Below are 12,349 nucleotides of genomic sequence, written 5' to 3'. Positions count from 1 at the left end.
TTAAATCACAAATGAATAAAGACTCCACAGCACGGTTCACTATTCACCGAATACTGACTTCAATAATGTTGGCCGAGTCTATCACTTGCTTCTGGAGGCTGGATAGTGCATTGCAAGTTGGTTCCTATAATAGTGTCCTCCATCCAGGTCATTTGAAGATCAACTCAAATGCTGGGATAGCCATGGCTGCAGTCTCCACATTTGTGTTTCTTCTCATTCTGATTCATCGTCTTTGCCATAACTCTGCAATAGATGTCCTCTCACCAGGCTTCTCTCTCTCAGCAGAGCAGAGCATCGACGTGCTCCGTTCGCAAAATGGTAGATTCATCTGTGGCTTCTACAACATCTCCCCCAACGCATGCATCCGGAGAAGGTGGGGAATTTGTCGGTATCATCCCCTTGGTGTTCGACTTCTTTCACGTGCTCGCAGTGCCATTCATCGACGATGATACGGACGTCGCGACTGGCGTTCATCTTGCTGTGGAGGTCTCCTACTGGGCGTTCAGGCTCTGGGTTAGCCCCACGGTGACCACGGCCTCCCGAGGATTCTGCCCGACTATTTTCAGCTCTAGCTTGGCTTTGTCTGGCGCCTCCGAGTTGACTTGATCTGGACGGAGGGCCTCTATGGTTGCTGCCATATTAACTTCGCTGGGATGTGGAGCGTTGGACTGACTGTATCAGATTTTGCTGATCAAGTTATTCGTACGCGAATTCCGTCAGTTCAACCAACTATCTAGTGTACTTATTCTAGGGCATTGCACGGATAATGAGATCAATAGATGCGACGGTAGCTAGGGGAGTACGATGGTGATGCGTTTGAACTGCTTCAAAGGCGTTATCTAGGTTCTGGATTGGTAGATTTGCTGCAAGGTGGCGGTGGTAGCGCTATGCACTTGCGGCGTTTCTTGCTCGTCGTCGAGTTCTTTGAGCTTCGATCTCTTCTCTGACAACGTTGGCGGTGGGCTCATCCTGTGAGACGTCATCTGGGTGATGCTCATGTCGCAGGTTTCTATCCTGTCGCTCTTCTTCTTCGTCCTCTTGTCCAGAAATGACGGTGAAGAGTTCTCGCTCTGGAGAGTAGCTTGCCGAGCTTGAAGTGATGACCTCCATGGTGTCGCCTTCCTCGTAGATGGGCGACCGAGGAGCTCCCTCCTGGTACGGGAAAGTGTCGAGGTAGGCGATGAGGCGCGAATCGTCGTCCTTGGAAAGAGCGGGTGGCTTCATGTTGGGCTAGTAGATGAATTTGCCTTGAGGAGTTGATGTAATTACCAGGCCCTGCTGCGGACCTGATAAAGGAGTCTCCTCATCCGGATCTGAGTAGTAGTCGAGGTCCTCGATCGTATCTGTATTGGATTGTAATCTGGACAGGGCCACCTAATAAACAGTGGTCGCGTTGCAAAGTCTGAATAGGAATCGACTCTGGTGGTAATCCGACTCACATGATGGCTTATGTGCCGGCTCATGCAAGTTAATCCGACTAGTGGAAGAAGTTGAGTTGTACTGTCACACCCGGTTTTAAGGACAAAACCAAGTGCTACCTATATGTATGCCAGGATCAAGTTTCATACATATAGTGACATCATTAGTGAATAACAGCAACAGTATCACGTAAAAAGATACAAAGACTTACGAAACCATCAGAGATATACAGCTTAATTATGGAAACGGAGGCTCCAAACTTCACAGGCAAACAACTGGGGGTTGCGTACGCCTAGAACTCAGCATCATCTTCGGAACAACTTCATAGCAGCTTCTTCTTCTGAGCAATGTTGTTTATAGCAAGGGTGAGCACTTGTCGTACTCAGCAAGTGTGAGGAGAATATGAATGCAAGGGTTAAACAAGGAAAGGCTGACTGGTTGACTGCATTAAGCATTTTTAGTTGGTCAAATTTTATTAGCACCTGATTACTAAGGTATAAGTATATACCAACCCACAATTAATAGAAACATAAACATAAGCCATAAGCACATGGCAGAAATATAACCATAGCATAAACCACAATTTAAATCCATCTTCAAGTATATTACTCATGTGAGGGTCCAGGCCGCTCTTAACCGTGAGCACGGCTGATCGATCAGTTTTACACTCTGCAGAGGTCGCACATCTTTACCCACAAGTCGCGTAAAAGCTCAAAAGAACTTTAGACCCAACCACGCTTGTGCTGATCAGGCACAATACCACACTTCCGAGGTGTGATTGCATAGGGACGCTACGAGGCCTTTACAAAGATTCGCTAGCAATGTGGTAACCCGCTAAGGTTTCAGGTCGAAGCGAAACATAGCAGTCCCCTAGAGGGTATAGTGTCTTAGCCAAGCCCACTTCCCAAGAGAGCGAGTGCTATATCCCATCAACGCCTCCCCTCTTGCCCTTTCGGTAAGGTTACCCCAAACTAGAGTTTCTAATTATTCAGCCAAGACCAGAGCCATTTAGTCTTGTGGTAGCACTGTTTTCCTGGGTGGTTCTCCATGTTCCAATTAATCACAGTGATCTTGTATTAAAGGAAGGTGTAGCATAAATAAAATAAGTTCATCATCTTTGTTCATTAGAACCACCGTAACCCAAGTATAGCAGCTAAGCATAGCTACCCAACAGAAAGGTAAACCCAGGTTGGCAAGGAATAATCATAAAAACTAGGCAAACCTTAATAGGACCCATCAAATTTAGTGCAAGCGTATGCAATAGTGATTAAACAAAGTTATTGGGACAAAAGCACAAGGACACACTTGCCTTTCTCCAGCGACAAGTTACTTCTTACTGCTCTTCGGCTCTTGCTCACTTGAAACTCGTACTCTTCAGAGCTTCCGAACGGCGATCCTTCTACTCGAAGCAAACACCGGTACAAACATACAAGCAAACAAACAAATACAACTAAGAGCAGTACACCAAAACAAAAGACAGGCTTTAAAAGAGCGTAATAAAAGAACATGGCTCGGTTCTAGGATTACGCGGACGCAGGAACGCTTACAACGGAACTATGGTTGAAAAGATAAAGCTATCGAGAGTTTTGAGTTAGCAAAGGAAGATAAGAGCTACAAGCTTCATTTATTTTAGTTGAGAAAAGCAATGTTAAGATATTTCAGAGGAATATCCTTAGTTAGAATTAATCAAGTCATATTTATATTTTGATAAGAAAAGACGGTGTAAAGCTTAGTCCAATTTTATTTATAAATATTTTAGTACAATTTATGCAAATTAAACATTTAATTTAAAAAAATAAGATACATGTAGACATCTAAGCGTATAGCTTTACATCTCGAGTTCAACTAAGTAGATTAAATTAAAAACACATTTATATTTATATTAGCCAAATTAATATTTAATTATGAAAACTCGAGATATAACCTATACAGATTTTATTTAGAAAACAAATTGAATAAACATTAATCAAATTGAATTTAATTTATGAAACGCCGAGATATAACTCTAAGTGGCTTTTAATTGGAAGAATTATTTAGATAGGCATTAATCCAATTAACTTTAGTTTATGAAAAACCGATATATAACCTAATTGGCTTTTATTTAGAAGAGGGTATGAAGTAGGCATTAATCAAATTAACAATTATTATGAAAAACGATGTTTAACACTAAATAGATTTTATTTAGAGAAGAACTCGTTTGACAGGCATTAATCAATTTTTAATATAAATTTTATTTTCAAAAACATGTGTGAAGGAAAACATTACCACTAACGTGTAATTTACATCATTATGAATCTAACGCAACTTGAACGGACAAAAACGGAATTAAAACGTAGAATCTATGGGTTAAACAAGGTTGTAGGGGTCTAAACGTAATTAACCGTAGACCTCAGGGGTTAGCAAGGAAAATTTGAAAGACACCAGGAATAGTGCTCGCAAATAATAGAAATAACAGGGTTAGATCCAAAAGATTGTGAGGCTCGGTTTAAATTGAATGGGACCGGAAAGATCGAGGGGTTTTCTGTGAAGTTGCCAAGACACAAGAAATAAGCTGAAAATTTGAGTTTTCCTCAGGGGCCTAATAGCAAAATCACCATCTCATCTTCAACCTTCCAACTCTGGTAACACGTTGGCCATCGACCGTGGCCTAGGCCGGTCCTGCCGGCGGCGACGGCCGGGGCCGGGGCGGCTTGCGCGAGCAGCGGGTGGATGCGCTAGCAGGGTGGCTCGGCCGGCGGCTCCGGCGGCGCACAGGCGGCGGCGCAGCGTGCAGGCGGCGGGCAGTACGACCAGAAGCTCGGTCTGGTAAGGTTGCAGAAATAAGAAAAAAAAGAAAAAGAAAGAGGGGATCGCCGGAAACGAAGCCCGATCTCGTGCATGAACGGCAAAATGGAACGATATCGACGAGGCGAACAAGATGGTGTGCTCACCTTCGGCAAGAGATGAACAATGGCGGCGGAAAAGCTCGCCGGAGTTGGGGAAGACGACGGAGCCGACATCGGATTCATGCAATCCACCACACCACGGCGTAGAGCTCGAAGAGAGGAACTCCATGGTGGTGTCGGTTTTCGCCGGAAGTCCACGGTTTCACCGGAAAAGCTCCCCGGAGTTTGACGAAGACCGAACTTTGACTTCAGATCTACGGAGTTAGGAGATGCAACTCGTAAAAAGGTTTTCAGATCTGAAATCCTCGCGTCGAGACAAACGCGGTGATATATATATACGCCACACTCGGAAAAAGATATTTTCGAGTTGACTTTTTATTTTCGGAATTTCTGATTTTATTTATCTGCGCGAAAACAATTCCAGAAATAGCTGGACTCGTTTTCTAAAGCGAGAAAAATACCTAGAAAATTCCGAAAAATCTGAGATAAATCTCAGAGATGGATTGGGACACAAAGAATCCAAATAAAATACTTGGAGCTCGTGAAAAGGATTCTAGAGCCTTCTAAAAATTAGATTTAGCTCTAGAAAAAGGAGAATAAATTCCAGAAAAAGATGGAAAATCCTCACAAGGGTCTGGGCAACGTCTAAACGTATTTTTCAAACTTTTGCACTCAAGAAACACCAAGATGCAACGGCATGAATGCACAGACATAGAACAACATTATTTAATTTATAAAAGCAAACAATTATTTTTCCTATACTAAATTTCCTGTAAAGAAAATAATTGTTGGGAAAATTTTAAAATTATGAGAAAATCATTGTTTATTTATTCCTTTTATTCACATCCTGAAATTCGGAAATTTCAGGGTGTGACAACACTACCCCCCTTAACAAGAATCTCGTCCCGAGATTCGCAAAGGCTAGCAAGAGACAAAGGTTTAGGTGGGTAGGATCCAACACTTATTAGCTTCTTCCTAGATCGTTCATCCTTACGTAAGCTTCTCAATCATGCCCTTTATGCTTCACTACATCACATAAAACACTTCAGGGATACTTAGTCTAATTCCTCTTTTAAGTATCCTTTCCTTCCCTCTGCTTCTTTTGCCCATCTTTGAAGAATTTTCTTCATTTCTTGGTAAAGTGATTTGAATAGAGCTGAATTGCTTCCCTCTGGCTCGACTGTCATCCTTCAAGTCTTCATACACATCCTTTAGTCTTCTTCTCCATCTAGTCCAAACGCTTCTTGGAACATTGTCTGATGAAATGTCTCTCTTATTTGCGGTAGAAACATGTTATTCTTGCTTTGGTACTTTGGCAACTAGATGTGGTATGGGAATTGGGCATTGGAAATTGGTGGCCTTCTTTCTTGACTGAGGCATCCTAATTATTTGTCCTGACAAAGAGGCCAACTGATGTTGTCGGTTTGAATGCAGGGCTATTGGATCCTTGGCCCTGGGGTTGATCATCTTTCTCTTTTGCACACCAACTAACAAGATGTTCATTTTCTCCACACTTGAGGCAATATATTTTGGCTCCAGCGGACCTGGTCCACTTACACTTTATTGGATAGTTATTGGTATAATGGCCTTCCTTACCGCATCTGCAGCACAGTCTTTTATTACATCCTTCTCGTCTTCCTTTCTGCTCCATGGTAGCTATCGGTGGAATAGCTTGTGCATCAGGATTCTTCTTGATGGGGTTGCCATGTGGATAGTGATCAACTTTAGGCTGTGGTTGGTGGGAACTAGGCCGAGTACGGTTATCTGCCAATGATTGTGGTAACTCCATCTTCTCTTGACTTGCTTTACTAGTTGGTTTGTTGGCTCGCCTACTCCTCCAGGGCTGAAATTCTTTGAAAGAGATACTCCAACCCTCAAGGTTCATAGTGTGAGTACTATCTTCATCTTGAGTGACTTCCTCTTGGTCTAGCCCTTGGGCATACAACTTCCTCTTCTTATTGATGTCCAAATAATAATGTTGTCTAGCTTCAACTGTCATTAAGCTATCTTCTTCCTGGAGACATGGAAGACCATGGTGTTCACAACACTGGCGTGTTCCCAGAATCTTAAAATCCTCATGTTGCCTCTCCATTTCTAGCTCTGGCGCTATACGGCTTGGCTTGTTCCTTTGACGGTTCCATGCTTCAGCAACTTGCCTCTTCAGTGGTCCAGTAGAAATTCTAACTTTGGTCATTTCCATGTTATGAGGGGTTGATGTGTCAGTCTGTATCCTTCCTTGTAAGACTTGAGCCTGCATGGTTAATAGCTTCTCGTTGTCGAACGGTGGTGGAACAGACGGAACCTGATGGTCATCACTAGTGATAGGGTTGTGGTTCTCAGGAAGTGAGGCTTGCTCTGTGATATACTGATGGATATTGACCATGGTTTGAGACATTGCTTGTAAAACATGGGTTTGTGTTGCCATATACTCTAACATCTTGCGTTCGAATGATGCGGCTACAGGTGGAATGTTAAGATCTCCTTCATTGGCCCTATCTTCATGATTTTCATTGGGACTCGCCAGTTGATTCGGTGATAACGATAGGATCAGAAGAAAATAGGAAATGGATAGAATTGTAGAACAAGGTAGAGCAGTTCATGATATCTTCATCTTTTCTTGGGTCGTCATCCGAGTAAGGTAGAAGGAAGGATAGAAAGTAGCGAGGTGGCAAGAAATCTAGGCTGGGGCCTTCTTTTCTTCGGCTTGCTTCTATTTCGACGGTGATGGTGGCGATAGCCTCCGCTTGTTGGCATTGGTGTTGCCTTCACTCTCTTCTTGATGTCCATCAGAATTGGGAGATAGAAAGAAAAATAACAAGGATGTGGGAGGTACAAGTAGATTCGAAGAGAGAAAAGAAAACAAAGAGGTGGGAGACAACAAGTTCCTTATGGTAGAGTGGATAGTCTTCCATCTTTGCTTATCGAGAGTAGAATCTCCCTGCTTTCTTCATCTTCTTTGGTTCTTGTAATCATCATTAGAGTAAGATGGAGATTAGAGTAGAGCCTTCTATTCTTCAACTTGCTTCTAGCGAGACGGTGGTGGTGATGTTAACTCCTACTTGTTGACTATGGTGTTGACTTTAGTTCTCTCTTTTCTGATGTCCTTCATTGGCTCGGGTAGAAAGGAATGGATGACAAGGATATGGGAGATTCAAAAGAAAAACCCAGCTAGGCAACTGATGTCATTGTAGATAGAAGACCCACAATACACCAACAATCATTACAAAGAAACAAATCAGACAATTTCATAAGGACAAGCATCATCATGCAAACACAGAATTCCACCAGTCAACACAGAGTCAAGAAACGATGCTAAACGTTGTTAATAAGGCTACAAGGGGTACTCCTAAGCAGGGGTTGTTTGGTAAGGCTTCAACGTGCTTGATGTAGGCATCCTTCAGCTTGCCCAGCATTGACTCCAGATGTTTGGTGCACGTTTCAATTGCTCAGGCTTGACTTCTAGTGGTGAACTGGTAACTCCATTCTTCAGATGTCTTGAACAGGCTTTAAGACAGGTGGCATGGATCATCTAGATATTTTTGAATAAAACGAGACATTTTGGAATCAAAAGTCAAGGAAAAGATTCCAAGGTAGCATTTATTTCACAAGCAACGAGAGGTACAATGGGGAAGATGGATATACTGAAAATAAAGTTAAGGAAGAGATAGGTTTACAAGGATAAGTATGTAAGGAAAATATTAAGGAGATAAATGAACAGGGGATGAGAGAGTAGCAATATCACTAAGAAATCAAGGAGGTGTATTGCATCAAACAGGTAAGATCATTCATCAAGAAGGAGATGCATGATCAAGATCAAGCAGTGATCAAGGAGAGAGGAAATAAATAGACAAGGATTGAGGGTCTAACATTTGCAAGACAAGAAGTGCAAATGAAAAGAGCTCAAGTTATCAAGGAGGATTGAATAAAACTTATCAAGAAGTGAGAATATTTTCCAGAAAGGTCAAGGATAAGGCAGGAATTGTTTATATAGTAAAGCAGACCTTAGAAAGTGACCATTGCTATCTAGGCTTACGTCCTACAATTGATACGGCTCTGATACCACTTCTGTCACACCCGGTTTTAAGGACAAAACCAAGTGCTACCTATATGTATGCCAGGATCAAGTTTCATACATATAGTGACATCATTAGTGAATAACAGCAACAGTATCACGTAAAAAGATACAAAGACTTACGAAACCATCAGAGATATACAGCTTAATTATGGAAATGGAGGCTCCAAACTTCACAGGCAAACAACTGGGGGTTGCGTACGCCTAGAACTCAGCATCATCTTCGGAACAACTTCATAGCAGCTTCTTCTTCTGAGCAATATTGTTTATAGCAAGGGTGAGCACTTGTCGTACTCAGCAAGTGTGAGGAGAATATGAATGCAAGGGTTAAACAAGGAAAGGCTGACTGGTTGATTGCATTAAGCATTTTTAGTTGGTCAAATTTTATTAGCACCTGATTACTAAGGTATAAGTATATACCAACCCACAATTAATAGAAACATAAACATAAGCCATAAGCACATGGCAGAAATATAACCATAGCATAAACCACAATTTAAATCCATCTTCAAGTATATTACTCATGTGAGGGTCCAGGCCGCTCTTAACCGTGAGCACGGCTGATCGATCAGTTTTACACTCTGCAGAGGTCGCACATCTTTACCCACAAGTCGCGTAAAAGCTCAAAAGAACTTTAGACCCAACCACGCTTGTGCTGATCAGGCACAATACCACACTTCCGAGGTGTGATTGCATAGGGACGCTACGAGGCCTTTACAAAGATTCGCTAGCAATGTGGTAACCCGCTAAGGTTTCAGGTCGAAGCGAAACATAGCAGTCCCCTAGAGGGTATAGTGTCTTAGCCAAGCCCACTTCCCAAGAGAGCGAGTGCTATATCCCATCAACGCCTCCCCTCTTGCCCTTTCGGTAAGGTTACCCCAAACTAGAGTTTCTAATTATTCAGCCAAGACCAGAGCCATTTAGTCTTGTGGTAGCACTGTTTTCCTGGGTGGTTCTCCATGTTCCAATTAATCACAGTGATCTTGTATTAAAGGAAGGTGTAGCATAAATAAAATAAGTTCATCATCTTTGTTCATTAGAACCACCGTAACCCAAGTATAGCAGCTAAGCATAGCTACCCAACAGAAAGGTAAACCCAGGTTGGCAAGGAATAATCATAAAAACTAGGCAAACCTTAATAGGACCCATCAAATTTAGTGCAAGCGTATGCAATAGTGATTAAACAAAGTTATTGGGACAAAAGCACAAGGACACACTTGCCTTTCTCCAGCGACAAGTTACTTCTTACTGCTCTTCGGCTCTTGCTCACTTGAAACTCGTACTCTTCAGAGCTTCCGAACGGCGATCCTTCTACTCGAAGCAAACACCGGTACAAACATACAAGCAAACAAACAAATACAACTAAGAGCAGTACACCAAAACAAAAGACAGGCTTTAAAAGAGCGTAATAAAAGAACATGGCTCGGTTCTAGGATTACGCGGACGCAGGAACGCTTACAACGGAACTATGGTTGAAAAGATAAAGCTATCGAGAGTTTTGAGTTAGCAAAGGAAGATAAGAGCTACAAGCTTCATTTATTTTAGTTGAGAAAAGCAATGTTAAGATATTTCAGAGGAATATCCTTAGTTAGAATTAATCAAGTCATATTTATATTTTGATAAGAAAAGACGGTGTAAAGCTTAGTCCAATTTTATTTATAAATATTTTAGTACAATTTATGCAAATTAAACATTTAATTTAAAAAAATAAGATACATGTAGACATCTAAGCGTATAGCTTTACATCTCGAGTTCAACTAAGTAGATTAAATTAAAAACACATTTATATTTATATTAGCCAAATTAATATTTAATTATGAAAACTCGAGATATAACCTATACAGATTTTATTTAGAAAACAAATTGAATAAACATTAATCAAATTGAATTTAATTTATGAAACGCCGAGATATAACTCTAAGTGGCTTTTAATTGGAAGAATTATTTAGATAGGCATTAATCCAATTAACTTTAGTTTATGAAAAACCGATATATAACCTAATTGGCTTTTATTTAGAAGAGGGTATGAAGTAGGCATTAATCAAATTAACAATTATTATGAAAAACGATGTTTAACACTAAATAGATTTTATTTAGAGAAGAACTCGTTTGACACGCATTAATCAATTTTTAATATAAATTTTATTTTCAAAAACATGTGTGAAGGAAAACATTACCACTAACGTGTAATTTACATCATTATGAATCTAACGCAACTTGAACGGACAAAAACGGAATTAAAACGTAGAATCTATGGGTTAAACAAGGTTGTAGGGGTCTAAACGTAATTAACCGTAGACCTCAGGGGTTAGCAAGGAAAATTTGAAAGACACCAGGAATAGTGCTCGCAAATAATAGAAATAACAGGGTTAGATCCAAAAGATTGTGAGGCTCGGTTTAAATTGAATGGGACCGGAAAGATCGAGGGGTTTTCTGTGAAGTTGCCAAGACACAAGAAATAAGCTGAAAATTTGAGTTTTCCTCAGGGGCCTAATAGCAAAATCACCATCTCATCTTCAACCTTCCAACTCTGGTAACACGTTGGCCATCGACCGTGGCCTAGGCCGGTCCTGCCGGCGGCGACGGCCGGGGCCGGGGCGGCTTGCGCGAGCAGCGGGTGGATGCGCCAGCAGGGTGGCTCGTCCGGCGGCTCCGGCGGCGCACAGGCGGCGGCGCAGCGTGCAGGCGGCGGGCAGTACGACCAGAAGCTCGGTCCGGTAAGGTTGCAGAAATAAGAAAAAAAAGAAAAAGAAAGAGGGGATCGCCGGAAACGAAGCCCGATCTCGCGCATGAACGGCAAAATGGAACGATATCGACGAGGCGAACAAGATGGTGTGCTCATCTTCGGCAAGAGATGAACAATGGCGGCGGAAAAGCTCGCCGGAGTTGGGGAAGACGACGGAGCCGACATCGGATTCATGCAATCCACCACACCACGGCGTAGAGCTCGAAGAGAGGAACTCCATGGTGGTGTCGGTTTTCGCCGGAAGTCCACGGTTTCACCGGAAAAGCTCGCCGGAGTTTGACGAAGACCGAACTTTGACTTCAGATCTACGGAGTTAGGAGATGCAACTCGTAAAAAGGTTTTCAGATCTGAAATCCTCGCGTCGAGACGAACGCGGTGATATATATATACGCCACACTCGGAAAAATATATTTTCGAGTTGACTTTTTATTTTCGGAATTTCTGATTTTATTTATCTGCGCGAAAACAATTCCAGAAATAGCTGGACTCGTTTTCTAAAGCGAGAAAAATACCTAGAAAATTCCGAAAAATCTGAGATAAATCTCAGAGATGGATTGGGACACAAAGAATCCAAATAAAATACTTGGAGCTCGTGAAAAGGATTCTAGAGCCTTCTAAAAATTAGATTTAGCTCTAGGAAAAGGAGAATAAATTCCAGAAAAAGATGGAAAATCCTCACAAGGGTCTGGGCAACGTCTAAACGCATTTTTCAAACTTTTGCACTCAAGAAACACCAAGATGCAACGACATGAATGCACAGACATAGAACAACATTATTTAATTTATAAAAGCAAACAATTATTTTTCCTATACTAAATTTCCTGTAAAGAAAATAATTGTTGGGAAAATTTTAAAATTATGAGAAAATCATTGTTTATTTATTCCTTTTATTCACATCCTGAAATTCGGAAATTTCAGGGTGTGACATGTACTCAGACTCGTCCCCCCATCCTCTGATTAGGTTAGAAATTGAAAATTCGCCAAAATTCTTGACGAGATCCTCCAAAGCTTGGCGTTGGAGCTTCATGGTTTGCTGCTTCTTCTCCAGGGTCGGCGCAATGTGGCGGCGAAAATTTCTAGCGCCGTCTGTGATGCAAACCTAGGAGCCGAAGACGAACATCACGCCTGCTTCAAACACGACGATTTGCTTGATGGTGACTTGTGCCATCGAGTTCGCTAGTGGATTCTCGACGAGATCCCCTACCTGGCGCGCTAGCTGTCGGTGTT

General features: G+C 41.8%; 1 long non-coding RNA gene across 1 annotated transcript; it reads right to left on the bottom strand.

Moving 5' to 3' along the window:
• Positions 1 to 1,586: 1,586 nt before the first annotated feature.
• Positions 1,587 to 4,600, bottom strand: LOC140222526 (uncharacterized). Its single transcript, XR_011898087.1, has 3 exons — positions 4,350 to 4,600; positions 2,729 to 2,818; positions 1,587 to 1,759 (listed from the first exon to the last, which is right to left on the bottom strand). It is a non-coding gene; the product is annotated as an uncharacterized lncRNA (long non-coding RNA).
• Positions 4,601 to 12,349: the final 7,749 nt, after the last annotated feature.

This window comes from Setaria viridis, chromosome 4 (assembly GCF_005286985.2).
Source record: "Setaria viridis chromosome 4, Setaria_viridis_v4.0, whole genome shotgun sequence".
NCBI lineage: Eukaryota > Viridiplantae > Streptophyta > Magnoliopsida > Poales > Poaceae > Setaria > Setaria viridis.
Note: the sequence above shows the minus strand (reverse complement) of the source record. Positions and strands in the feature narration are given on the sequence as shown.